This window comes from Manis javanica, chromosome 5 (genome assembly GCF_040802235.1).
Source record: "Manis javanica isolate MJ-LG chromosome 5, MJ_LKY, whole genome shotgun sequence".
NCBI classification, from domain to species: Eukaryota; Metazoa; Chordata; class Mammalia; order Pholidota; family Manidae; genus Manis; species Manis javanica.
The window spans coordinates 27,665,357-27,691,582 of NC_133160.1; the positions used below are offsets into that span (position 1 = coordinate 27,665,357).

The 26,226-nt window shown below is 48.6% G+C and overlaps 1 protein-coding gene and 1 long non-coding RNA gene across 7 annotated transcripts in view; one reads left to right on the top strand and one right to left on the bottom strand.

The window, feature by feature from the left end:
* LOC108404558 (signal-regulatory protein beta-1-like) overlaps window positions 1-18,965 on the bottom strand; it is a 196,509-nt gene extending 177,544 nt beyond the window's left edge. For 4 of the 6 annotated variants that reach the window (XM_073236834.1, XM_073236833.1, XM_073236832.1 and 1 more), the window contains exon 1: window positions 18,844-18,964. The gene's annotated coding sequence lies outside the window, so the exon portion shown is untranslated. Of the gene's footprint in view, window positions 1-18,843 lie in introns of all 6 variants that reach the window. The other 2 variants (XR_012131502.1, XR_012131501.1) reach the window with 1 other exon arrangement.
* Window positions 32-13,052, top strand: LOC140849521 (uncharacterized). The gene is made up of 5 exons (XR_012131504.1): window positions 32-941; window positions 4,134-4,351; window positions 4,479-4,602; window positions 7,884-7,948; window positions 12,950-13,052. It is a non-coding gene; the product is annotated as an uncharacterized lncRNA (long non-coding RNA).
* Window positions 18,966-26,226: the final 7,261 nt, after the last annotated feature.

Below are 26,226 nucleotides of genomic sequence, written 5' to 3' on the forward strand. Positions count from 1 at the left end.
GCGGACTCCTGGCAGCTCCATCTGAGATTGGCAATTTTAAGTCAGGAGCCAATCCTGGGGTGGGGATAGTCCAAGGGTTGGGGTCTACCAGCTCAGGATGTACAGTGCCTGCTTGCTCCTGCGACCTGCTCCAGCTCCAGATGCCAAGGAGCTCAGGGACCTCCCAGGGCTCTAGGAGATCATGGGGCTGTTGGAGCCCTAGAGGGGCCTAGGGCCGACTAGGAAATGAGATGGGCCAATAAGTGGAGGCACGAAGAGCCGACAGAGCTGGAGGGGTGGACCCACACACTCAGGGACACAGAGACACAAGGACAGCTGGCACGAAGCTCCTCACAGTGGTCTGTACACTTCCACACACACGGGAACAGACATATGCACACAGCAGCTGAGGGGAAAGACACAGACACACAGACAACCAGAACCATGACACTGGGGACACAGAGACACATGCAGACACACAAACACTAAAAGGGACATACAGACATGGACCCCTCACCAGCTGTGTGGTGCAGGCATAGTGGCTGACCTGACTCAGTCTTGTCATCTGTGAAATGGGCATCACAACACCCAGCTTATGAGGATAGGGAAGGGCTAAGGGTAAAATGCCTACAAGTGCTTAGATTCCTTCACTCATCGCTTAACTGATATGTATTGGGTACCTACTGTGTGCCAAGTATCTCTTCCTGGATGCAAGAAGTGAGCTAATAGGGACCAGCTCCCAGGAAGTTGACAGTCTAGTTGGGAGACAAACACACAAAGTAATTTTGCATTGTGAGATTTGTCATGGAAACAATAAAACAAAGTAAGTGACTTGGTAGAGAAATAGTTTAGGGTAGTCAGGATACGCTTCTCTGAGGAAGCAATATCAGCCCTAGATGGATGTGATGGAGCCAGCCATGGAAACGTGTAGAAAAGAGCATTCCAGTCAGCAGGAACAGCAGGTACAAAGGCCCTGAGGTTGGAACAGGGCTCCAGTTGTCCAAGGAGCACCAAGGAGGAAGAAGGGCTGCAGCAGAGGGAGAGGGGCACGTGATGAGTCCGAGTGTAATGGGGAGCCAGATTAGGCAGGGTCTTGCAGGCCAAGACATGGACAGAGGGTTTCATTGCACATGAGATGGGACCCACTGATGAGTTCCCATCAGAGATGACTTGGCCAGAGTTGCATTTTAATAAGCTCACTTTGGCTGCTGGGAGGAAACTGCCTGGATGAGGTAACACTGGGCATGGGGATACCAGGGCAGGGGCTGTGGCAACACCCAGGAAAGTGATGGCTGCAGGATGGGCCCGTGTGGTGGCAGCAGCCACAGAGAGATGGTCCATGAATTCACACCCTCGAGCATTTTTGTTGAGCTGCTGTACTGTGCTGGGCACTGCAGACACAGCAGTAAACAACACAGACAGAAATCCCTGCCCTCATGAGGTGTAGGATCTAGAGGGAAGAGAAAGGTAAATGGGTAAATACCTTATACCAGAGCAGTCAGCAGGTGGAGTGGAGAACAACAAAACATGGGAGGGAGGAATGGAGCTGGTTATCAGGAAAGGCTTCACTGAAAAGGTGACATTTGAGCGAGGATCTTAAGGAGGTGCAGGAGTGAAATCAGGGCAGAGAGTTCCAGGCAAAGGGAATAGCAAATGCAAAGGCCCTGTGGGTTTGGGAAAGCAAGGAGGTCCATGCGACTGTGGTGAAGAAAGCTGTGAGGGAGTGGGGGTAGATCAGCAGGGAAGAGAGGGAGCAAAGGAGGGCGGGCCCCACTGGTTAGGAGAAGGGTGCGACTGGATGCCTACAGGAAGGAGGCAAACCAGTGGGGAGGGCCTGGCTTCTGTCTCTCTTTTCCCAGGGGTCCCTGGCCCAAGGAAGCAGAATCTCCTTTCATCCCCTAAATCTTCATTAGCCAAAAAATTAAATAAAGAAAAAATAAGGGAAGGAGGGAGAAAATGTCCCCAGGGAAGGAAGACCACTGAGATTGTGCCCTCATCCAGGACAGACTCCAGCCTGGGTCAGAAGGGATTTCTTCCAGGGACTGTCAGAACGCCCTCTGCCCTCAGGATGCAAAGGGGAGGTCATGGCAGGAGGTAGAGGCAGCCAGAGCTTCAGAGTCAGGACAGCCTGTGTGGGGCCTGTCTCTAGCAATTTCTCGCAGTGTGACTTGGGCAAGTCACCCCAGGGCATTTGCTAGTGGCCTGATCCTGGGGTATCAGGATGGAGTAGAAGCATGTACATAAGGGACCTGACCCACGAGCTCAATAAATGCTGGTTGCCCCTCATTCATTTTCCTTTGCAGTTATCTTGAAGTGGACTGTGGTTGGGGGTGTGCCCTCCCACAGACTGGTCTGCTGGGGCCTCAGAAGGCACAGAGAGCAGTGCCTGGCATCAGTGACTGGTATTGAGGCTCCTAACTTTGCCCAAAGACACCCTGAGTTGATGCAGCGCAGCCGGTGGTCCCCAGGCATGAAACCCCAGGCTGCGGGTGACAGAGTGGATTTCCTGGCAGCAGTGGTTAATTAGGGCACTGCCTCCCATCACTCTCCAGGACCCAGGAAGCCTGGGGGTGGATTTCAGGCTCGTTAGTGTCTTGGCACAGATGGGCAGAGCCTCTCTGGCTATGAGCTCTCCAGCTGCCCAGCCCTGCCTGGCAGGAGCAGAGAACTGGAGGACGACTCACCCCCCATGTCAGCCCCAAGGCAGGCCCCAGGTTCAGGGCACCTGGCTGAGAAGTCCTCGTTCTCTGAACCTCATTCTTGTTGTTCAAAGGGGATCATAAGCCAGTTACTGCCGGGCTGGGCTGTGGTAGATTAAAGGATGGAAGAAAAAGTGCCCTAAATCATGAAAGATTCAGGTGGGCCTCTGTGTGCCACCCCGAGGGGCTGGAGGACAGTGTGAGGCAAGGTGCCCTGTGGCATCCTGCTGGTCCTCCTTTGTCTGCCTTTCCCAGGGTTCTTTCCTCCCAGCAACCCCCTGGTGCCCCTACACAAAATGCTAGGTCAGAGATGGAACATAGGATCCGGCAATCCCACTTCTGGGTACAAATCCAAAAGACCTGAAAGCAGGGACTTGAACTGGTGTTTGTACACCACATCCACAGCAGCAACTTCACACCAGCCAAATGGTGGAAGGAACCGAAGTGTCCGTGGACAGAGGAATGAATAAACGAAATGTGGTCTGTACAGGCAATGGAATATCATTCAACCTTTAAAAAAAGGAAGTTCTGACACATGTTACAACATGGATGAACCTTGAGGACATTATGCTAAGTGAATAAGCCAGTTACAAAAAGACAAATACTGTATGATCCCATTTATATGAGGTGCCTGGAGTGGTCAAATCCATAGAGACAAGAAGGAGAACGGTGGTTGCCAGGGGCTGGGGAGGGGAGGATGGGCCATTACTCTTAAAAAGATTCAGAGTTTCAGGTTTTCAGGATTAAGGTAGCAGTTGCACAACAACGTGAATGCATTTAATGACAAATGGTTAAAATGATAAATTTTATGCTAGGTATATTTTACCACAATAAAAAAAGTTGCGCCCACACCCGGAAGCCCCACATTCCATCAAGCCTCTCTTCTGCTCAGCTTTTCCCATAGTTCCCGTCATCCAGCCCCTCACTGCAGAGCCACCGCCCCACCTTCCCTGCTACGTCTCCAGCCAGACTCCCACCCCTATCCTCGCACACTCCTCCCCAGCCCCGCTGGTCTCCTTACTTGTTTCCAACCCACTAATTTCACACCAGCCTTAGGGCCTCGGTGCCCGCTGTCCCTTCTACGGGAAAGGCTGTGCCCCAGATTTCTATCGGGTTTCTTCCTCGTCGTCTCCAACTCCCAGACCAAATGTTACCTCCTCAGAGGTGCTCTCTGACCTCCTGGGCTAAGAGCCTCCATCCCCACTCCTATCATCTTTACCCTTTACCCAAAGCTTTGTCTCTTTATAGCATCTATCACCACCCGAAGTACTACTTCGGACCTACCTGCCATCTACTTTATTAGGATGTCAACTCCAGACAGCAGGAATCCTTTTGTATGCCCTAGAACAGCACCTGGCACATAGTAGGCATTCGCTAAACAGTTTTTGATGACTGGAGGATGCCCCCATTGATGCACAGTATTTATGACCTATATATTCTGTTATATCTCTGCAGATGTGCATATACAGGAAAGGTCTGGAAGGCTGCCCCTCTGACCCCCTCAGGCATACAGTAGTGAACCAAGAAGGAACATGGGCAGAAGGGCCTGCAGGCAGTGGCCGGCAAAGGACCTTCCACGGTTTGCTCAGTGCACCAAGGATTGCTTGAACCTGCAGTGGAGAACATAGTCAGCTGTGTGGCATCTGTGTCGTGTTTTAAGAAGAGCTCCAAAGGTAGTGATGCCATGTCCCAGTAGGAAGTGTCCATGTGTGATTTTTCTCACCTGACCTTCTCAGCAGCCCCTTGGAGGGTATTGTTACTACCTCTATTTCAAGGTGAATCTCATTCTCTATTCCCCAGGGTCACTGAGCTCCTGACACATGCCAGGTACTCTTCTGGGCTGACACACCAGAATGAGGAGACAATCTGACAATCTGGTCCTCATGGCATTTATGCTTTAGCAGGAAAGGCAAGCAAGAAACAGGTAAATAAATTCTTCCCTCTGTGGGGGAAGAATGATAGGATTAATGCAAAAAAGTGCCAGGTAGGAGGAGCAGAGACAGCAGGAGAGACCAGTGGGGGCACGGATATAACTGTAGTAAGGAGTCCAGGAAAACCCTTGCTGGGTAGGGGACATTTAAGCAAAGACCCGAAGGAGGGGAGTGAGGAGTGAGCCATGGGGATCCATGCAGGCAAAGCAAGGGCAAAGGCCCTGAGGCGGGAGCACTAGCCAGGAGGCCACTGTGGCAAGGGGGCAGCTCTAGAAGAGGGAGGCTCAGAGAGATGATGCCAAGTAGGAGGGCAGCAGAGAGCAATATCTTGGGCCTGGTTGACTGCAGAGTCAGGGCTCCTGACCACAGAGGGCCTGACTTATTTCTAGGGAGAGAAACCATAGGGGTTGAGAGCACAGTGGGTACCCATCACTGCCCTGGGATGCTGGGAGTCAGGGGTGAAGCCACCTCCCTCCTGGGGCTGCCACTCCAAAGGAGAGAGGGGAGGAGCCTGTGAGGAGTCAGCTGAGAACCTGGGTAGACCGGGTGGTGGTTGCTCCCTTGCTGTGTGTGTTGGTGGGTGGGGGTGAGGTACCCAGGCACACGTTCCTGCCTCTCCATGTGTGTCCGTGTGAACACACACACTCCTGCATGGCTGTGTGGGGTCTCAAAGTAAACGGTGGTCTCCTTAGCCCTCCACATTTGGGTGAGTGTGGGCATCCTTGCCTTGGCCTTGTGGGTGTTTGTGCATCCCGGAAGGGCCCCATGTCCATAAGGGGGCACATATGTGCATCTTTATGTGTAAAAATGCGTGTGCGTCATCACAAATGTGCATCACGGGTGTGCGCAGTGGTTAAGATCTCTGCCCTGTAGCATGACTCCTAGGTTCTGCCACCTACTTGGTATGATCTTGGTGAATTACCTATTCCCTCTCTGCCTCACTTTCCCCATCAGTAAAATGGGGAAATTAATAAAATGTGCCTCATGTGGTTGTGATGGGGATCAAATAATATATGTGAAATGTTGGAACAGTGCTGGCACATGTTAAGAGAAATGTGTGGACTGTTATTACATTAAGGTCTGTCTGTGTCTGTCTGTGTGTCTGAGAGCCTGTGTTCATGTTGATGGGCCCAGTCATGTTCAGGTTGGCACATCTGAGTGCACACCCTGCCCATGTCTCTGTCTGCAGGCACAGCAGCAGTCCTCGCCCTGCATTTGCAGTCCCCTCTGGCAGATGAGGAAACACACTGGCTCGGGTGTGGGCCAGGGCAAGCGCTGGCAGGAGGGGACTCCCACCACGGCCTGGCCAGCTGGACTTTTCACAGCCAGTGACTCTGTCCCTCTGAGTGACCAAGTGGCTAAGGAGGAAGGCAAAGAAGGGCCATTCCTCTGCGCTGCCCTCGGCCTGTGCTATGGCCATCCCTATCCCTGACCACAGGTATTGAGCTCACACATCTGATGCTCCCAGGGTCAGAGGACACCAGATGGCAGGAGCAAGTCTGAGCCACCTCTGTGCCCCCATGTCACAGCATCAGTCTTAGGGACAGCTGACACTGAGAACTGCTTGCTAGGCCCTGTTCTATACTTGCCAAACTCACCTAAATGTCACCTCTATTTTCTGAGATAGGTCTTTCCATTAGCCCCACTTTGCAGGTAGTAAAACTGAGGCACAGAGAGACGAGTTGCATAAATCATAGAGACAGTAAGAAGAAAGTCCAGAATTTAAACCTGGTTGTCAGCTCCAGAAGCTGCAATCTTCTGCCACATCTCTTTTACTGAATTAAGTGTACTGATTAAATATATATTAAATGAGTGCCTCAATGAATGAGAGAGAGAGAAGAGAGAGGACTGTGGTGGAGGAAGGAGGCTGAGGAAAAGGTTGGGGAGTGGTTCTGGCAGAGGAGGGGACCAGCTTGGCACCCTAATGGGAAACCCTGGGTGGGGAGGGGAGATGGATGGGGCCAGATGGTGGGGGTCTCCAAGGCCAAGCAGAGGGTCTTGAATTTGAGCTGGCTCCACTCTTCAGAGACCTGGCCACACTGAGGTGCCATGGGGACAGGCCACCAGGATCCTTTTTTGTGGATAAATTGGTGAGCTGAGTCCAGGCCTCTGGGAGAGCTTATGGCTGAAGGCAGGTTCACAGAGTTGGTTAGAACAAAATCTCTGCAGCCAGTCTGGGGTGGGAACCCCAGAGCCCTTGCTGCTTGGCCAGGGTATCCTGGGGGCAACCTCCTGTTAGAGAGCCTCAAGTTTCTCATCTGAATCAACTTGTCATTAGCCCAATGCTTGACACATAGTACTCAATAACCAATCATCTACTACCAAACAAGGACTTTAAAATAACTATAAAAATCAATTAAAGCATCTAGCGGAAAAGGTAGACAATATGCATAAACATATGAGGAGTTTAGGAAGAGAAAGGGAAGCTATAAATAAACAAAAGCTGACCAAAAATGCTAGAACTGTGCTAGAAAAGAAAAATATGATATCAGAGAGGAAGCATTCTTTGATGATATTGTCATCTGGACCCAGGAGAGGAAAGTGAACCTGGTGATGGGAGAGAAATCTCCAAACTGAAAAGTGAAAAATGAGAATAAAAATTCATCATGTAGCCTTCCTAGATTTGTTAGATACTTGAAGCCCAGTGCAGACACATGATACTCAATGGTATCATTCCTTCTCTCATCTAACAAATATGTATTGAACTCCTAAGAGATACCAGACAGTGTTCTTGGTACTAGAATCTCAACAGTGATCAAACAGACAAAGGTCCTGCTCCCATGGAGCATATACCTAAGGGGGGGGGGCGTCAATTAAAAAATAAGTAAAATATAGTATGTTAAATGGTGCTGATCCTATGGAGAAAAAATAGGAGGGGGTCAGCAAGAGCAGTGGAGAGGGATGCAATTTTAGATAATGTGGTGAGGGAGGTCTCAATATAGTGGCATTTGGGCAAAGACCTAAATAGGTAAAGGAAGAAACCATGTGATTATCTGGAAGAGCACTTCAGGCAGAATGGACAGCTGGTGCAAAGGTCCTGGGGCATGAGTGCTTACCATTAGTTAGTGAAAATCCAGAAGGCAGGGTGGCCAGAGCTGAATGATTGAGAATGATGGGAAATAAGGCCACAGAAGTAAATGGGAGGTCAGGGGTTGGGGGTCCACCAGGAGGGCAGCAGATGATCGCATAGGGATTTTGACTTCACTTATGAGTGAATGGGAGCCATTGGAGGATTTCAATCAGAAGTGACACAATCTTACTTCTGTTTCAATAGGATCCCTCTGGCTGCTGTGTGGAGTGCAGACCTGAGGGGGCCAGGTGGAAGCAGAGAGGCCAGTGGTAAGTCTCCTTTGATTATCCAGGTGAGATTATGGCACCTGGATAGAAGGTGAAGGCAGTGGGGACAATGGCAGGTTTTAGATTCAGGGTGCATTTCAAAGGCTGGGCTGATGTTGGGAGCATCATTGCTGTTATTGCTGCTGTCTTTAGGGCTAACCAGCCCCTCAGAACTCCTTTAGGGAGTCCACCCCAGAGAAGCAGGAGCAAAGCTGCTTACCTACCAGGCCACTCCCACCAGGGGAAGCTTATTGCTCTTGTTGGGTGGCCAGCTGCCAAGGCCCATCTCCTAGAACAAGGTGGGGCAGGCTTCTAGCCCCCAGGCAGCCCTGGGTGGGCAGCATGCTCAGGTCAGCTCCTCACAGCCCCAGCTCCTCAGCTTCAAGTCCAAGTTGTTTGTTTACTCAGAATCAGCAAAGGTCAACAGCAGATTCATCTGCAGAAATTGGTCCCTGCAGCACCAGGTGCCCCCACCTGTCCCCAAACCTTCATGGAAGGAAGTGGCAACCTCACCAAGACAACCCGGCTGATGCCTGATTCCCTGGCCTGCCCTCTCCCTCTCCACAGCACTGCCCAGTCTCGCCCCTGCCTCTGCCTGGCTGTCATGGGCTCCTTGCTGATCCTCTGGATCCATCTGACCTTCTTCCATCCACCCACTCAGAGCAGGAGAGGGATTTTCTGAAAAAATGTAACAACTCTAAACTTCCCACCTTTCTCTACCTGGCAAGCTCCCATTTGTCCATCACATCCAAGGTCAATGCCCTCTTCCCAGAAGCCTTCTTAACCAGCCCCAGGCTGGATTCTCCTCCTCCCTCCCACAGTCCCAGTGTCCTCTCCCCTTATTCCACTCACACTGTATTACAAGGAGGAGATAAGTCCGGCACACATGCCCCTCCCCACTGCCATGGCAGACATCACTGAACTATCAGCGCGCTCATCCCCACTGAGCCTGGATACAGCCTCAGGGTCACACCATTCTAGGAGTACAGTAATTGAAAAGAGGTGAATAGGTGGGTTTAGACCTATTTTTCATCTTCAATTGCCATTAATTATTGCACCACACACACACACACACACACACACACACACACACACACACACAGCCTTTAGACCATGGCTTCCTGGAGGGCAGGGTTAAGTATCTTACTCATCTCTCTCCTGAATGCCCCAGAGGACCCAGCACTAAGGAAACTCAGGAAGCCTTTCTTATACCCAGCCTTACTGTGACCTGGAGATGGCCGAGAAGAACCTCACTGACAGCCTCGCCCTGTCCCACTTCACAGATAAGACAGCTGAGGTCTAGAGAGAAGGCATCCACCCAAAGCTACCAGAAAAGACAAGCAGCACCATCCAGGGCCAGATTCCTGATCACTCCCACCTCCCCTACCCAGCTGGGGCTCTCTAGGCTACACTGAACTTCCCAGAATTTCTCTGGTACCAAATTCCAATAAGCATTTGTGTCTGACTCATTTGCCCTCTCAGGAGGAAACTCACAGACCATTAGGGGAAAATTTGGGGGAACTGAAACCTTTCCCCTCTCTTGACTCTCCTTCCAACTCTGTCTACATTAACTGCTATGTTCCATCTTGGGTTAAAAGACAAGGTTAATAGGGTAGAAGTTAGGCTCTACAGCATTTCCCAAAAATGTGCCATGTCCTGTGAAAAAGGGATTCTGGGGCCAATGTGCTCTGGTAATTCTACATGAATGAAGATTCACATTACATGTTAGCACATAAGAGAATCTAAATCAAGCAGAAAATGTTGGTCAAACTTTGCTTAATCTGGTTCTTCAAACTTACTTAACCACACAGCCCTTTTCTGCAAAGTTCCTGTTTGCATCTCTATGAGTTTTTTTTTTTTTTTTTTTTTGCATCAGAAACCTCACTAGAGCTAGTTTAGAAAACGAGAAGAATATGTGAGCTTTTGTGACTGAAAAGTCTAGAAGTCATGAGGGTACAGTTAGATCAAGGCCTTAATCTATTTCTTGGGAATTTCCTGTGGATCTGTACTCCCTCCTCTGTGCATTTGTCAGTTTCATCCTCTGTCTGGCTTCCCTCATGGCAGCAAAATGGCTGCAGCAGTTCTGGGGGTCACATCTTAGTACCCACTGAACATAGGAAGAGAAGTCTTCTTATCTCTCCATTATGGACTGTATATCCTGGCTCTACTAGGCTAGGATTGCCTGAGCCAATCTCCAGGCAAGAGTAATGGTCATCAGTCAATGAGACCCCACCCTAGGGATAAAATAACATTTCTACAAAGCTTACGGCAATGTCCTCTCCCTAGTAATGCTCATCCTGCCTACTCTACCCCATCTTTTCCTGCTGAGAAAACTGATTTGTTCCCACTGCAGTGGTGATCCATTGATCTCAAGGAGGGTAGGCACCTTCCTGAGCTCTGAGGATGAATCTTGATTTGTTCAAGGCCACGTAACCTTATTCTTCTTCACTAACAGTTGGTTCAGGAATGACCACGCATGACGTGGTTCTGGCTAGTGAGATGCAAACAAAACTCTGCTGGGTGGCTCTTCTGGGAAAACTTTTGTCTTTCTTTTCTTTTTTTTTTTTTTCTTAATTTCAGCCTATCCACCCCAATCCCTCACGCATGGTAACTACCTGTCTCTTCTCTGTGTCTATTAGTCTATTTCTGTTTTGTTTTGCTTTGTTTTTATATTCCACATATAAGTGAAGTCATATGGGATTTGTCTTTCTCTGCCTGTTTTATTTCACATAACATAATACCCTCTAAGTCCATCTATGTTGTTGCAAATGGCAAGATCTCTTCGTTTTTAATGGCTGAATAATACTCCATTGCATATATGTCCACATCTTGTTTATCTATTCATCTATTGATGGCATTTTGGTTGCTTCTGTAGTTTAGCTATTGTAAATAATATAGCAATAAACATAGGAGTGTATATATCTTTTTGAATCAGTGATCTTGTTTTCTTCAGGTAATTCCCAGAAGTGGAATTGCTGGATCATATGATATTTCTATTTTTAGTTTTTTGAGGGACCTCCATACTACTTTCCACCGTGGCTGCTTTACATTCCCACTAACAGTGGAGAAGGGCTCCCTTTTCTCCACATCCTCACTCACACTTGTTATTTCTTGTCTTCTGGGTAGTGGCTATTCGGCTGGTGTGAAGTGATCTCATTGTGGTTTTCATTGCATTTCTCTGACGATTAGTGAAAAAAGTTGCACGTTTTTTCATATTCCTGTTGGCCATCTGTATGTCTTCTTCAGAAAAAAATGTCTATTCAGGTCATCTGCCCATTTTTTAATTGGGTTATTTGTTTTTTTGGTGTTGAGTCATATGAGTTCTTTATATAGTTTGGCTGTTAGCCTCTTGTCGGATATTTCACGTACAGATATATTCTCCCATAGGGTAGGTTGCCTTTTGGTTTTATTGATGGTCTCCTTTGTTGTGCAGAAGCTTTTTAGTTTGATGTAGTCCCACTTGTTTATTTTTGTTTTGTTTCCCTTCCCTGGGAAGACATATCCAGAAAAAAATTACTCATACTGATGTTCAGGAGATTCCTTCCTATGTTTTCTCCTAAGAGTTTTATGGTTTCCGGTCTTTAATCCATTTTGAGCTTACCTTTGTGAACAGTATAGTAAGACAGTGGTCCAGTTTCATTTTCTTGCATGTAGCTCTCCAGTTTTCCCAACACCATTTATTGAAGAGACTATCTTTTCCCCATTGTATATTCTTGCCTCCTGTGTCATATATTAATTGACCATATATATGTGGGATTATTTCTGGGCTCTCTATTCTGTTCCATTGATCCATGTATCTATTCTTGTAACATACTGTTTTAATGTGCCAGTACCATACTATTTTAATCACTGTAGCTTTATAGTATATTATTCTGACATAAAGAACAAGCATGGCTGATGTGTACCCTTGCTCCATTATCACTCATTCTCAAACGTAGAATGAGGATTTAATATCTGGAGGTCTGGCAGCCATCTTGGGACCATGAAGCAAGAACTGTTAAAACAAATGCCACTGTACCAAAGATGGCAGTACAGAAAGATAGACTCAGAGGCCCACACAGCATCTTTGGACAGTTGCATATACCTTGAACTGCAATTTTAAGTAAATATTTAGAAATTCATATTTGTTTAAGCCAAAGACATTCCCAACTGACATAAAGCCAAGTTGTATTTTGCAAACTGGGACTTATGAGAGAGCATAGAGACACAGCCTTGGAGACAAAGTTCAAGTTTCATTGAATCCCAGAGACTTTCTTAAACACAGTCTGCCCCAGGAATATTTGTGAAAAAACAGATAACCCAAGCCTTTGCATCCACTCTAGCAGAGGGTTGAATGTTCCCTTTGCTGAGTGAGGTACCAGGATCCATACCTGGAGTCACAACAACTCCCAATCACAGGGGTGCTTTGGGGCTGATTTCAGAGACCTTTAATGATGCCAACACAGAAGCACATTCTTGAATCCAGATATCAGTTGAGGTTCAGCAAAACAGATCCAGAGCCTTACATTTCTATCCCCTCACCCCTAGCCCAGTCATCTCACTTCTGGGTTCCCTTCTGAGAAAATAACCCAAAATAAGAGGATAAAAATGCTAAGAAGATGAATATTTTTATCACAGCACATTTACAATAGCCCCAAAACTGGGCAAATCTAAATGTCCTACAACAGGGAAAAGATTAAGAAAGCGATGGAATATTACATTGTCTTGAAAAATGATGTTTACAAAGCTTATAATAGCAAAGGGAAATATTCATGATATTTGTTAATAAGAAAGCCAGCTACAGCATTTTATATATCTTGCATGATCTCAGTTATACAAAAATTACACAGGGGAAGAAAAAAATACACTGATATGTTAAAAGTGATTGTGCCTGGTTGGGGTTATGGTACTTTTGTGTGTGTGTGTGTGTCAGGGGGTGTTCCTGCTGTTTTATATTTTTCCCATTTTGCCTATGTGTTCTACTTTTGTAAGCAGAAAGAACAAAGTTGACTTCTCTTTTTAAAGTATCCAGGACCCTCCACTGTGTGAGATCATTGCTGTCATCTCCCCTCCAGTAAAGCGGATAATCAAGGGCTTCCTAGAGTAGGTGACCCCTTTGGGCCTTGGGCTAAAATAAAAACAAGTTTCCAAACCTGGTGTATTTGATTAATATCTTGAAATTCTTTTACAGGCAAAGGGAGGGGTGGGAAAAGGGGAAGATCAACACCCTATTTTTAAATGGTGACGTGAGCTCACAGGAACTGAAGAGGTACACACCATTCCAGGCCTTATGCAAATCTATGCAAATGAGCCACACTCTGGCTAAGCTAGAATTCTGGGTCTCACTGAGCTGAGCTGGGAAGAGAAGAGGGAAGGGGGGCAATAGTGATGACCACCATTCATTGAACGCCTACTAAGTGTCCAGCTTGCAAAGCAGTTTCATAGCCTGGAGTTCCTCTGTCCGTCAGCACACCCTGAGGTATAGGTAAGATGCCTAGTGAGCTAAGTGATACTCAAAGAAGAAAGTAACCTGAATAAGATCAGAACAACCAGCCAACTCCCAAGCCAGGGGTGCTGCAACCAAGGCAGGCAACTCTGGGGCACAAGGGCGTGGTGCTTCTGGCTGGTCAGTCCTTGGTGTGGAGAAGAGAGAGGTATAGGCTTTTGGTTTCCGTGAAAGGTCTGGAACTCCTGGATATAAGGACATTAGACAGCCAGGTGGGATGCATGCATAGACATTAGTCCTCACCTGGCCTTTGCACTTGCTGCATGCTCTGCCTGGAACACTCTGCAGACATCAACTGGCTTGTCACAGTTCCTCAGTCAGCTTCTGCCCCAGGGTCACCTTATCACAGGTTCTTAGCTGACTACTCTACCTAAAAGACCATCACCTGTCTGTGTCTCCCAGCCCTAGCACCCACACCCTGCCCTGCTTGGTTTCTCTATTGCACTTATCACCTCCTTTATATATGTATTTGCTTATGGCAAGTAAGTGCTGTGAAAGTAGGGAGTTTAGCTTTTGAATTGGCCTCTGTGTTTCCAACCCCTGGTACATACTTGGTTTTTAAGATACAAATGTCAAATGAATTAATGAATAAATAAGTGAATCTCAACTCCCTCAGAGCCTAGTTACACAACCTTGGACAATGACCCAACAGCAATAATAATAACAGTAATTATTAGTGATACATTATTATTATTATAACTAACATTTCTGAGCACATACTTTTACATTCCTTTCCTCATTTAATCCTCACATTGACCACCTGAGGCAGAAAACATAATTGCTCCCATTAGACAGCTGCCGAGACAGAGGCTCCAAAAAGTCGGGTAAGCAGCCCAGAATGAAAAAGCACAGCCCACAGAGCCAGGTTTTGAACCAAGCATTTCTGATTCTGGAACGTAGTTCTCTGCCTACCACGTGATTCCACCCAATGACAGGGCAGGGGCTACATCTGCTCCATCATATCTGTATTCCCTGTGCCTGGCACTGAGTAATTTGCCTGGATAAGTATTAGTTACATTAATCAGTGGTTCTCAAAGTGTAGTTTATGGACCAGCAGCAGCAGCAGAAGCAGCCTGGAAACTTGCTAGAAATGTTGATTCTCCAGGCTGGCTGCCGACTTACAGAATCACACCAGTGTGCCCCTGGAGTGTGAGAACTACAGGGATGAATGAATGGATGTCCCCTACTGGCTGCCAATCATCTGGGACGGTCACAGCAAGAGTGAAATGAGACTCTCACCCAGTACTGGACCTGGCAAGGTTTTCAAGTTTTGCAGATTCCTCCCAAATGACTGGAGGAAAAGTTTTTGACTCTATTGTCAGGCCTTTGATTTCAGCCTCTCCTGGCCGGAAGATGCCACCTTGTCAGATGGGGTGGAGAGCTGGGAGTGATCGAGTTGGAGCGGGAGGATCTATTATTAATTACCATGTAACATCGATTAAGCACCCACAGGGCACTACAGCAGCAAGGAGCTGGGGACAGCCTCCACTCCTGCCTGGAAGGGAAAAGGCTTAGCAACATTATGAAAGGAAATACTCATCCTATAGCAGTCCTGAGCAAAAATGTCCAGGGGTGGGGAATTTTCCTCTCCCAGGTATCTCTCCTCCTGGAGCAGGGCAGCCACTTCCTCAGTCTGGGGCAGGTTTATGTTATGGGAGGGTGGACCTGCTGACCTCTGACCCACCTGAGGGCTTGGGGTGGATTGACAGATCACTCCATGATTGACAGATTGAAAGTACATGCTCTTTGCCCATTTCTAGGGGGTTGGATGTGCTCAGCCTGGCCTCTTGAGAAAGCAGTTCAAGGTGGCTGGATCTTTCTGATTTTTTGAGAGATGGAGGCAAACTAGACTTAGATGTCAAATCTCCTAATGTTTAAATACAGTTAAGATAAATTCTGGGTTGATAACTTTTCTAGCTACTCAGCTGACATTGTCACATTTAATTCTTTCAGCAACTCCATCTCTATCTTCTAGATGAAGAAACTGAGGCTCAGAATGGTGACTCACATAGCAAATTGGTGGGGGATTCAAGCCCACATGTTTCCTGAGTCCTTGCTTTCTCTACTGGACCACTCAGGTGTCCTGCCCCTTGTGTCCCCAAACCACCTGAATGTATTCCAGAAAGTCTACAACTATTACCCAAGTCAGGCTACACCCCTCCAAATTGTCTCACACCAGGTATAGCATGGAAACCCCTCAGTCAGACAGCACATCTATGTGTTTGGATTTGAACACCTGCCCATCCCATCTATACTGTGTTCCTAGAGGTCACTCCCTGCTCCTCCCAGAACTAAGTGACCAGGAGCCAGCCTCACCTTCCCACTGGGTCTGCTTCTGATCTTTGACCTCACATTTCCAAGAGTGTCAAGCGGACTGACCAAACACCCTCAGCCTGGAACCAGGAGAGCACCATGGAACTCTATTTTTCCTGCCACTGACTAGTCTCAAGCTTTAAGTAGGGCCCTATCCTCCTCTGGGACTCAATTTCTTCTACATGCCAAAGAGGACTCTTTGGACTGAAGAATCACATTCTTGACCTCATTAGTTCTATGATCAAACTACTGACCAAGTCATTCCTAAACTCCAGAGAGAGAAGATAGACTTCATAGGTGATGACGATATCAAAATACTAGCCAACATTGTTTTAATGCTATCTATGCACCAGGCACTTACGCAGATTATTTTTGTTAAACTCTCACACCAACCCTGCGAAGAAGGTGGTATTGTTAAATGCCCTTCACAGAGATGAGATCAAGGCTGAAGGAGGGAAAGTATTCTAGAACACATGCTCTGAAGTCCACCTCACATCCTCTCCTATGGTCCTAAAACATGAAGCTTTCTGGCTTCTTCTAAATTTCTCCATCTGTAATCCAGACCATACCAGGTCCCTGAGGGCTGAACAAGCTGCTCTGTTTCCCAGGAAACTGTTTTGAGCCCTGAGGACTGATTAAGGAGTCTACAAACTTGGGAAAGAATTTTTAAACTGGCACAGGTGACTGCAGATCTCCAGAGAGGCAGTAAGCTTCCCACCCTGCAGGTGTGCAAGCTGAGGCCAGGCAATGGATCTGGGGAATTTGTAGCAGAGATTCCAACATCAGATAGGGAAGCAGAGGGAGTGAGCTAAATCAGTGGCTTTCTGGGAGAACGTGGTGAAGAGGCACACTGCCTGGGTCCAAATCCTACTTACTTTGTTATGTGACCTTGGGCAAGCTACCAAACTTCTCTTTGCTCAATGTCCTTGCCTTTACAACACAGCTGGTAATAGGACTTATCTCGTTGTATTGTGTAAGATTACACAAATTAATATGTGAAACATTTAGCACAGTGCCTGGCACGTGGTAAGTCTGTGAAGCATCAACAATTACTTTCAAACTTTTTATTTTAACTTTGGAGTCTTATCTTCCAGTTGCAACTTCAGTGGATGCCAATACAAGAAATAAATCAAAGAGAAGCTGCCACCTGAGTTGGTGGGAGCTGGGGACACAGGAACCCTGTCAAATCTGCCCCTTCCCACAAAAGTCTCAACACCACATCAGAGATCTGTGGGGTCAATATGCCAACCACAGCCTATGCTACCGCAGTCCCTCCACCTCAGAGGCTCAGAAATGCTCCCTACCATCAAAATCCTGTCTGCGTGGGCCTTTCAAACTATGGCATTCGGTTTCTACATTTCACAGATGGGAAAACTGAGGCCAGGAGAGGAATGGGAGCTTGCGGAGGTCACCAACCAGTTGAGAGACAAGTTCCCCTGGGCGAGCAGAGGGGACTCTCCTCCAGAAAAAAACAAATACCACGTCAGAGAGGGGCCCACAGAGCCTCCTCAGTGCACCCCCCCACCAATGCAGGGCCCCCCACTGCAGGAAGTTGGCTGCCTGTTGAAAAGTCAGCAAGAAGCAATGATATTTAGAGAAGTAAAGAAGGGTGGCAGGACCCAAGAGCGAGTGTGGCAAGAGGATAGACGACTGAGGCTGGAGGCGGGGGGTGGGGCAGCCCAGAGGCCGAGAGCTGCGCCCCCAGCCCCACTCACCAAGCCTGGGAGGGAAAGACATGAACTCAGCAGACCTAGAAGAGCACCCAAATTTGCCCTGTTTCCCCTCCCAGGACCTTGCTGCCTTCCATAATAAGGCTCCCTCTCAGGGAAGGTATCATCACTGGCTGCCTGAGGCCTCACATCTAATAGGATTCTGTCTGAGTCCCACCAAGGAGGCTTGTGGGGACCATTATTACACAGGGGGGACACCAGCCCAGAAGGGGATAGCAGCTTATCCAAAGTCACACAGCAGGAAGGGACAGAGCCAGGACCACCCCTCAGACATTCTGAGGCCTTACTCTTTTCATCAAAGCCTTATCCTAGTAACCATAGTCATAATAATCACAACAACAACTTCAGAGCTACATTCTCTTCGAATGCATACTATAAGGCAAGCACAATTCTCAGTTCTCATAAACAACTCCACTGGAAAGGATTGTGATCCCCATTTTACAGATGAGGAAACTGAGGCACATCAAGGTCACAGAACCTGCCAGAGACCATACAGTTGGTCCCCGGTAGAGAGGTGACCACACAGCCCACATCTTGATCACCATTCTCAACGGGGAGAGAGCCTTTCCAGAACTTCAAGCATTAATGCGCATGCGTGAAGGGGACTTCAGGGTTTGGGGAACCATTTAGCACTGTTGAAATCATGTGTGGGCAGCTGCCTTCCACACAGGCAATAGTTCCTCCCACACTAGCTACACACAAAAAAACCCAGCAAACTAATTTTCCCAGCTTCCTTTTTGGCTAGGAGTAGCATGTGAAAGCCGATCTGGCCAAGGAGACTTAGGTATGTCCCAGAGACAGCATTTCTCTGCAATCAGAAAGCTTTTTCCTTTGTACATACTCCTTCGCCTTCTTCCTAACCGGAACAAAGGTGCAACGGCTGAGAGCTGGCAGTCATGCTGGAACCAGGAAGCATCAGAGTGTGGACAGCGCTACACGCTAAAGATGGCAAAGGCCCTGGCAAGCAGAGCCTGGGTCCCCGGTGGCATGGATGGGAGCCACACTGGTCCCAGTGGCCCCCCTACACTTTCCGCATATAGGCCCTTAAGCACCAAGCTGGGTATGCCTCCACAGCAGGGGTTCTGTTGCTTGTAGCTGAGTGCATTCTTTACTTTCTTAAAGGTGGAAATGAAATGGGACCCAAGGACTGCCTGACCCCAAGCCCATGCTCCCTCTGTGGAGTCGTGCTGCCTCCCAGGGGTCACACTTTCTCCCCTCCGATCTCTCCCCAAATGCATTAGCTTTAGGCCTCTACCTGAATCTCTGAGCAATTGCCCTTCAGGCCACATTGTCACCAGCCACCAGATGAACTGGTAGGAGCCCACTTGGGAATTGTGAGGAATGGAATGGGGGTCTTGGCCTCAACCTACCTGCAGTGACAATTCCAGGGTTCAAAGTATCCAGCCAACTGGACCTCCAGGCTTCACATTTGCTTTGGACACAAGCACCAAATGCACCCGTCCTTTATTTGACTACTAAACAAATATTTACTGAGGGCCTTCCAGGTTCTCGGTTCTCACAGGTGAACAATGCCAGCAAGGTCCCCGGCATCAGTGCCCACATCCTACGGGAGGAGGCGGGCACATCCTGGGGCAGGAGCGGGGCAATGAGCAGATGAGCAGACGTGTTCCTCTTGACACCACTCCTCGCCTTTATAGGCATTCTATGGTGTCCATTACCTGACTTCATCCCCTCAACCACCCTGCAAAGGAGGAACCATTTTCTGTTTTATAGAAGAAACAAAGGCCACCAAATGGGACCTAAGAAGGGACTCTCCTAAGGCCACCCAGCCATGTCCAGGAGGCAACAGGGTGGGAACCTAGGTCGGTCTGTTCGCCATTGCCCTCCCCAGGGTATGTCCTCTGTCCATCGGAGCAATCAGATCGGGCCCCTCTGCCCTCAGGACCCCTTGCTCGGGGCACCACAGAAACAGCTGTCAACCCCAAACCAGAGTCAGGCTGGGACTCCGTGTTTCCAGCTACACAACAGTCCCCACCTTGTCAAGCTGTTCATGCCTGATGGTTCTTCAATTATTCATCCCTGCTGAACATGCAGGCCCAGGGCTTCAGCCGTGCTTTGTGGCGCTCACCCATGGGGGGAGCCTGGGTGACAAGTCCAGACCTGTCAAGAACTTTGGAATCTGTCAGCCCACAAAATGTTCCCTGGTCCTCCCACACCAGCCCCATGAGGCACGGCGGAGTATGACAATGAGCTCGGATGCTTCAAAGACAGCCTGGCCCTCTAGGTTTGCAGTTGTGATGGCTAAAACCTCTTAGCCAGATTTCCATTCCATACAGCCCAAGGTCTTTCAGACTTTAAGCTAAGCAGAGTGTTAGGGGAGTTGGGAGGGTCATGAGGCAGAAGGTGGGGGAATCATTTCAGGGAATGGGTGGGAAGCAGTGATTCGAAGAAGTCACCTGAAAGAAAGGAACTCCCCTAACACAGAGAGAGCCTAACGGACCTGCCTTACATCTTGGCTCTGTCACTTGCTAGCAGTGTGTCCTCAGACAAGTCACTCACCCTTTCTGATCAGGTCCCCTGAATATCAAATGGAGATTCATTTATCCCATAAATAGGTATTGGGTCCCTAAGATGTGCCAGGCACCAGGGAAAGTAGTAGATAAGTCCCTGCTCCCACAGTGTGAAGACTGGAGCTCACACACCTAAAGTCTCCTCTTAATAAGGGCTCAACACATAGCGGTCATTATTACTTTCGTTATTGTAAGAGAATTTAGACTTTGTGAATACAACTAACTTTTATCACCCAACCAGTGTGATCATTTTAACCACAGCAGGAAAGAACTCCCCCTCACACACACACACACACACACACACACGCACGCACGCACGCACGCGCACACACCCATGCCAGCCATTTTGAAGGAATTTGCTTCTTCCATCAAAGTTGCCTTTGACGTTTCTTTACTGTAGCCTGTGAGTGTTTTGTCTCATTCATTTGCCCCAGGCCCAACCTGACTTGCCCTGACCTAGTCTGGCATTTAGCAGAGACCGATACAGGTTTTCTTCATTCACTTGCTCAACACATATTTATTAAGTCCTATAGTGTGCCAGGCCCTGCTGTGACCGAGGCAGCTAAAGTCCCTGCCCTCGTGGAGTTTATATCCTCAAAGGGAAGACAGAGCACAGGCAGACAAAGGGCTCAATGTACCTCCAGATGTGGCGAGTGGAAGAGAGTGTGGCGCGAAGGCCGTCTGGATGGTGGTGAAGGAAGGCTTTGCTAAGGAGGTAACATCTGAGCAAAGACCTGGGAGGGGTGCGGAAGGAAAGCCCTGTGAACTTCAGGGAAAAGAGGGCTCCAGGCAGAGGGAAGAGTAGGTGCAAAGATCTGAGGCGCGCAGCAGGTGGGCAAGGAAAGGAAGCCCCGGGGGAGTCTGCCCTGGGTTCCTGACCCGCCCGGGCAGTCAGGCAGGATCACAAACGCAGGCGCCAGCCATGCCTGGTGACCCCCATGTGCTCCCTAAGACTCCTAGGATAGGGGCCTGAGGATTCTCCCACTCCAACCCCTCCCTGAAGAAGGGGGAGAACACAGACCACGGGGGGAAGGGGGTGTCGCAAAGTCACACAGGCAGCAATGGTTGGGCTGGACCCAGACCCCACATCTCCTAACTTGCCAGTGCTGTTGCCATGAAAACATTCATTGTCTTTCTGAGTGTTAAGGGGTCCAGAAAGATCCCGGGAGACGCAGAGGGTCACAAAGGTTCAGAGACAGACTGGAGAGAGAAAAATTCAAAGTCTCCCTCTACCCCAGCCATGCTTGTCCTCCTGCTCAGAGAACCACAGGAACCCAGAGAGAGCTGCCCCCAGCCTGGCTCTGTATCGGGAAACCATGGTTACCGCTGCTTTTTGATTGGCAGGGGTCCGGAACGCCTTCCAGCCACCCCCTCGTTCCAGGAGGTTGTGTCAGAGGCGGGAGCGAAGGTCCGAAGGTCCAGGGACAAGCTGGAGGCCGCCAGTTGCCCGGGGATACCACCCGCTTCACCTTCCCCTCCCGAACCCATCATCCGGGCATATCGCACCACCGCGAAATCCTTTTTAGAGCTCGGAATTAAAAATAAATTTGCAAGCACATAACCAGATGTTACATGGGGAAAAGATAAATAACTCAGCCTGTCAAGGAACTGCCTCATCTCAGTCAACCCTCTCTCTTTCACAAGGTTTTAATTTTTAATTTCACAGCGGTAACTATAGCAACCTGCAAAAATAATATATTCCAAAGCAAAACAACTTTCTTGGCTCTGGCTTGGCATCTCCATGTTCCCTCCATCCCTCCTCTCTACCAACTTCACGCAGGTCCATGCCCAGAGCTTGGTGAATGTCCTCAGCTTTGAACTCCCTCATTCATTAAATAATTCATTCAGTCATTAACAAGTATCTCTTGCCCCCCAAATCCACATGACTCTTAAGTTCAGGTGGAAGAATGTTGGACAATGGGTTCAGAATCATGAAGGACACCATGTTATCCTAATCTATTTGGTTCCAAAGTTTCGAGTAAAGGAACAAGAGTTTGGCTAGCAAGGGACATCTGTATTCATCAGAAGCCTGTTTGTCTCTGAGCCAGCGCTGGGCTTTGGGGTGAGGGAGCCGAGGAGGACCGAGCCTGCGTTCAATGAGTCCAAAGTCCTGTGGGGGAGACAGACATGGAAACAGATTCTTGCAATAAGACAAAACAATTCATGGATAAAAGGGGTGAATAATGTCCAAATGGGCCCCAAAGAAGTGAGGGGGTGTCAAGTGAGACGGTCTGGGAAGGCTTCAGAGAGGAGGTGACTTCTGAGATGAGTCTTGCTGGAAGAGTAGAAGTTTTCTGAGTGACCAAGATGGGAAAGGGCATACCAGGCTTTCCTGGTGAAACAGCAAGTGCAAAGGCAGAGACACAAGAGACAGGTTAGTAGGGCCCAAGCACAGGACGAGAGCTATGCCTCAGTGAGATGCTGGAGAGGTCGATGGAATGGAGACATAGTGCCTGGGATACTATGCTCAGGACTTACGTTTGGAGGCCAGGGGAATTAGCAAAGTAGTGGGGGTGCACAAAAATATGTTTTAAAAAGGTGATTTTGGGGACAGGTGTAGGAACAGATTGTAGGGGAGAGAGTGGAGACAGAGCCCATGGGGAATGCAGGTAGGTGAGGCCTGGGGTGGGTGGTGGCTTCAGGGAAGAAGAGGAGGGTGGGAGCCCTAGACTGGATCCTCTAAGAAGCAGACTCTGAGCCAAAGATTCAAGATTATGTGGGAGGTGATCCCAGGAACACTGATGGGGGTGGGGAAGGGAGCTAGGGAAGGGAAGGAAGCAGTGAGGGTTTATTATCTAGCAACTGGGGTTGAGCCTTGCTGGGAATTGTGGGAGCAGGGCCAGAGTGCTCAGAGTTGTGCCCCCTGAGGGCAGGGAGCTGGAGAATTTAAATGCCAGTTCCTATAGCAGTTGGCTAAGGGCTGTTACCGGGAGGCATGGGTTCCCTGGTGCTTCTGACCTGCCGGAAGTCTTGGGAGTGAACAGGCCCCAGGGGTCAGAGAAAGTCCCCACACAGACTTCTGTGCTGGCAGCTGGATGCAGGGACAGTGTGTCCTGAAATAGGAAAGAAAACCACAGAGATCTGGGTGGGGCATCAATAGCGTCAGCCGCAGTGAAGTTCTAAAAGGCCGTAAACAAGCGTAACAGAAGACCCTGACATTTGGGAGGAAGGGGAAGGGCAGGTGTGCTGCATGCTGTGGGAGTGGGGAGGCGTCAGGGCAACATGTCCAGAGTCAGGATGGACCCAAGGCCATCCTGGACCCAGGCTGGCTGAGAATGGCGAGGTGGGGACTGACCAAATGCTGAGCAACAGGCCCAGCACAGCCCTCAGGGCCCCTCCCAGGGAAACCAGACCTTCTTTCCTAATGGAATGTCCTATTTCAGGAAGCAGAGCTGCCCCTCAGTCCCTGATGAGAAGTGGAATGTGCAAGAAAACATTTCAGGTGGAAAAATGCAGGTGCAGGGAAGTGTTTACGCAGAGACATAGCATAGATGTGTGATCTTGGGTGAGTGACTTCACCACTCCCGCCCCAGTTTCCTCATCTGTAATGAGATGTGGATCATAGGTATGCCTGCTGCATAGACTTATTGTGAGGACGTAATTAGATGAATGCATCGTGATACCTAGAAGCACCTAATAAATATTACCTGTTATTATTATCATTGACAATATTTTTAAGCATGGCATATGTGCTAGGCCCCGGAGATACAGCGGTCATCAAATTGGCATGGTGCCTTCCCCTGCCTTCATGCTGTTACAGCCTCGTGGCCATGCCTAAGTGCTTTATATAGAATGCTAAAGAGAGCAGGATAGGAAATTATGCATAAAGCATGATTCTAATTTTGTTTAAACGCATACACTCACAAAGGCCCAAGGGAGATACAGCAACATGTAGTAATAGTTAATACTAGATGGTAGAATTGGAGGTGGCTTGCATTTTTACAATTTTTTTTTTAAATTTCACCATGGATTGCATTGCTCCATTTTCCAAAAAGAAGAGAAAACAAACATGCTTCTTTCTCTGACTCCCTGTCCCTCACAAATTCCATCTGCTTTCTTGGGAAGCAGGAGCCTCCCCATGAGGGGTCACTCACTGGTACCCCTCCAGCTCCCAGGGCCTTACCTCTCCCCCCACTGCAATGCACTGCTGAGAAAGGGGGTGAAGGGCATCCACTAGAGCAATAATCCTGCCCTGATCTGTGAGTTGAGAGGAAGTGTTGAGCTCTGTGTTGGTCTGCCTGCAACTACATGCTCTGCCCCTGGTGTCCGAGGATAGCGACCTGCACTCACCCTTTGACCGGTGACTAGAGAGGCCAGGCTGTCCAGTTCTGAGGATCAGTGTAGCCTGCCTGCCCAAGCCACATTCCCCGAATGGCTTTATCTGTGAGCTGCCATTCGCTCTTCATCTCTTGACTCCTGAGTTTCTTTCTACTGCTTCTGAACTTAAGTCAGGGAGAAAGAAAGCTTATGTTGACACATAAAATCACCTAGATCTTAAAACTGGCTATTGATAGAGATACTAGCTGCTGATTTTTCTCAAGTTTCCTATCCCCTTTGACATCTAGAACTGTGTGATAGGCCCAACACTCTTGGAAAGTTCTAGTAAGTCCCTGTAGTACACTTGATAGTATTATCTGTCTGATCCCCTTTTTGGGAAAATGGCCTCTCCTCTACATCATATGGGCTTCACAGGGCTTCACAAGACCACTCCAAGAAGGATAGTCATGGGCCCTATGCAAGACCAAAGTGATTTGGGGGGACTGATACATGCTCATATACACAGATATATGACATTAGCAGAAAGAAGCCCTCTCTCCCTCCAGGTTGCTATTCTTGGGGCATGTGAGTCTGGGGTTACTTGCTAGTGGGCATCTTCCCTATTGCACATGGAGAGCCTGCTCATAGGATAAAGCCAAGCAGAAAAGATGACTTTGTTGAGTCCCTCTGTCCAATGAATCCAGAAACTGCCTTCCTAGACCTGAACCAATACATTCCCTTTTTATCTTACATGAGTTTGAGTTTGAGTTTTGTCCACTGAAACAAAAAGAATCCTAAAGCAGAGTGGACATCTATTGGTTAGAAGTCTGTGGCCACCCAAATCCATGCTCCCTTCCTAAGCATCCTCATTATTTAGGAAAAGTACCTCTCACTCATTGAAAATATCTGCAGGAATTCCTGGGTGCTGAGACCACTCCTTCCTTCACTCCTAGGTCACTCCTGTGTCCCCAGAAAGACCAAGATAGGTGTCCATGAGTCCCTTCCCAGTCTTCCCATCACAGCCCCATGACCGATTCTTTCCTCTCCTCTGCTGGGGGATGCAGAAGATCCAGAAAATAACCCCAGACAACAAAGGATGTCAGAGCCACTGGGTGGAAGGGCCTGGATCTCTGAATGACTGTGAGGAGTTGACCATGTAGGATGGTAATACGAGTGAGAAATAAACAGTATTGTGCTGAACCCCTGAGATCTGGGGGTTGTTTGTTACAGCTGTCTTGCCCTTATCAATATACAATAGGCAGGAGGTTCGGAGATCATCTCTGAGAGCTATCATTCTGCCAGTCTCAGAGCTTTTCATTCCACCACAAATATTGCGCATCTAGTCTGTGCCTGCTTGGCCTCACTGTGTTTCTCTTTATCTGACTCTGCCCACAATTGCCTCCTTCCTCATCCGTCTGTCTTCTCTGAGAGCTGGGTTCTTATCTGTCTTCCTCCTCTAGGCTGCAACTCCAGTGTCTAGTTAGTGCCAGGCACATAGTGAGTATTCGGTAAATACTGATTGACCAGCTTTGCAAAATTACCAGATGCACAAAGTTGTTGTGAGGCTGAAGGGGGTTCCTGCTTGTTACACCACCTGGCACACAGTAGGTCCTCAGCAAATGCCCACAGAGCAAGAAGATGCTGAGTAAAGACACCTGCGGACTGGGAAGGCTTTCAGAGGGAGCGTGTATTTTAGGGAGGACTTGTCCTGCCCCAAATCCTCCAGAATCACTTGTCTCTGGTCCCTGGCTGGCCTCAGGCTCTGGGGGAGGCAGAGCAGCAGCACCACAGGGCAGGGGAGGGACCAATCGCTCTCTCAGGGGGCCCCAGTCGCAGAGGGTTTGGGCTGCGGTAGGGGTGAGGAGACACTTCAGGAAACAACATTCCCAAGGCTTTGCTGTGCAGACTTCTCAGCCTCGCCTCAGTGTGGAGGTAGACATGGCATGCCTGGAGCACTTCTGGGGT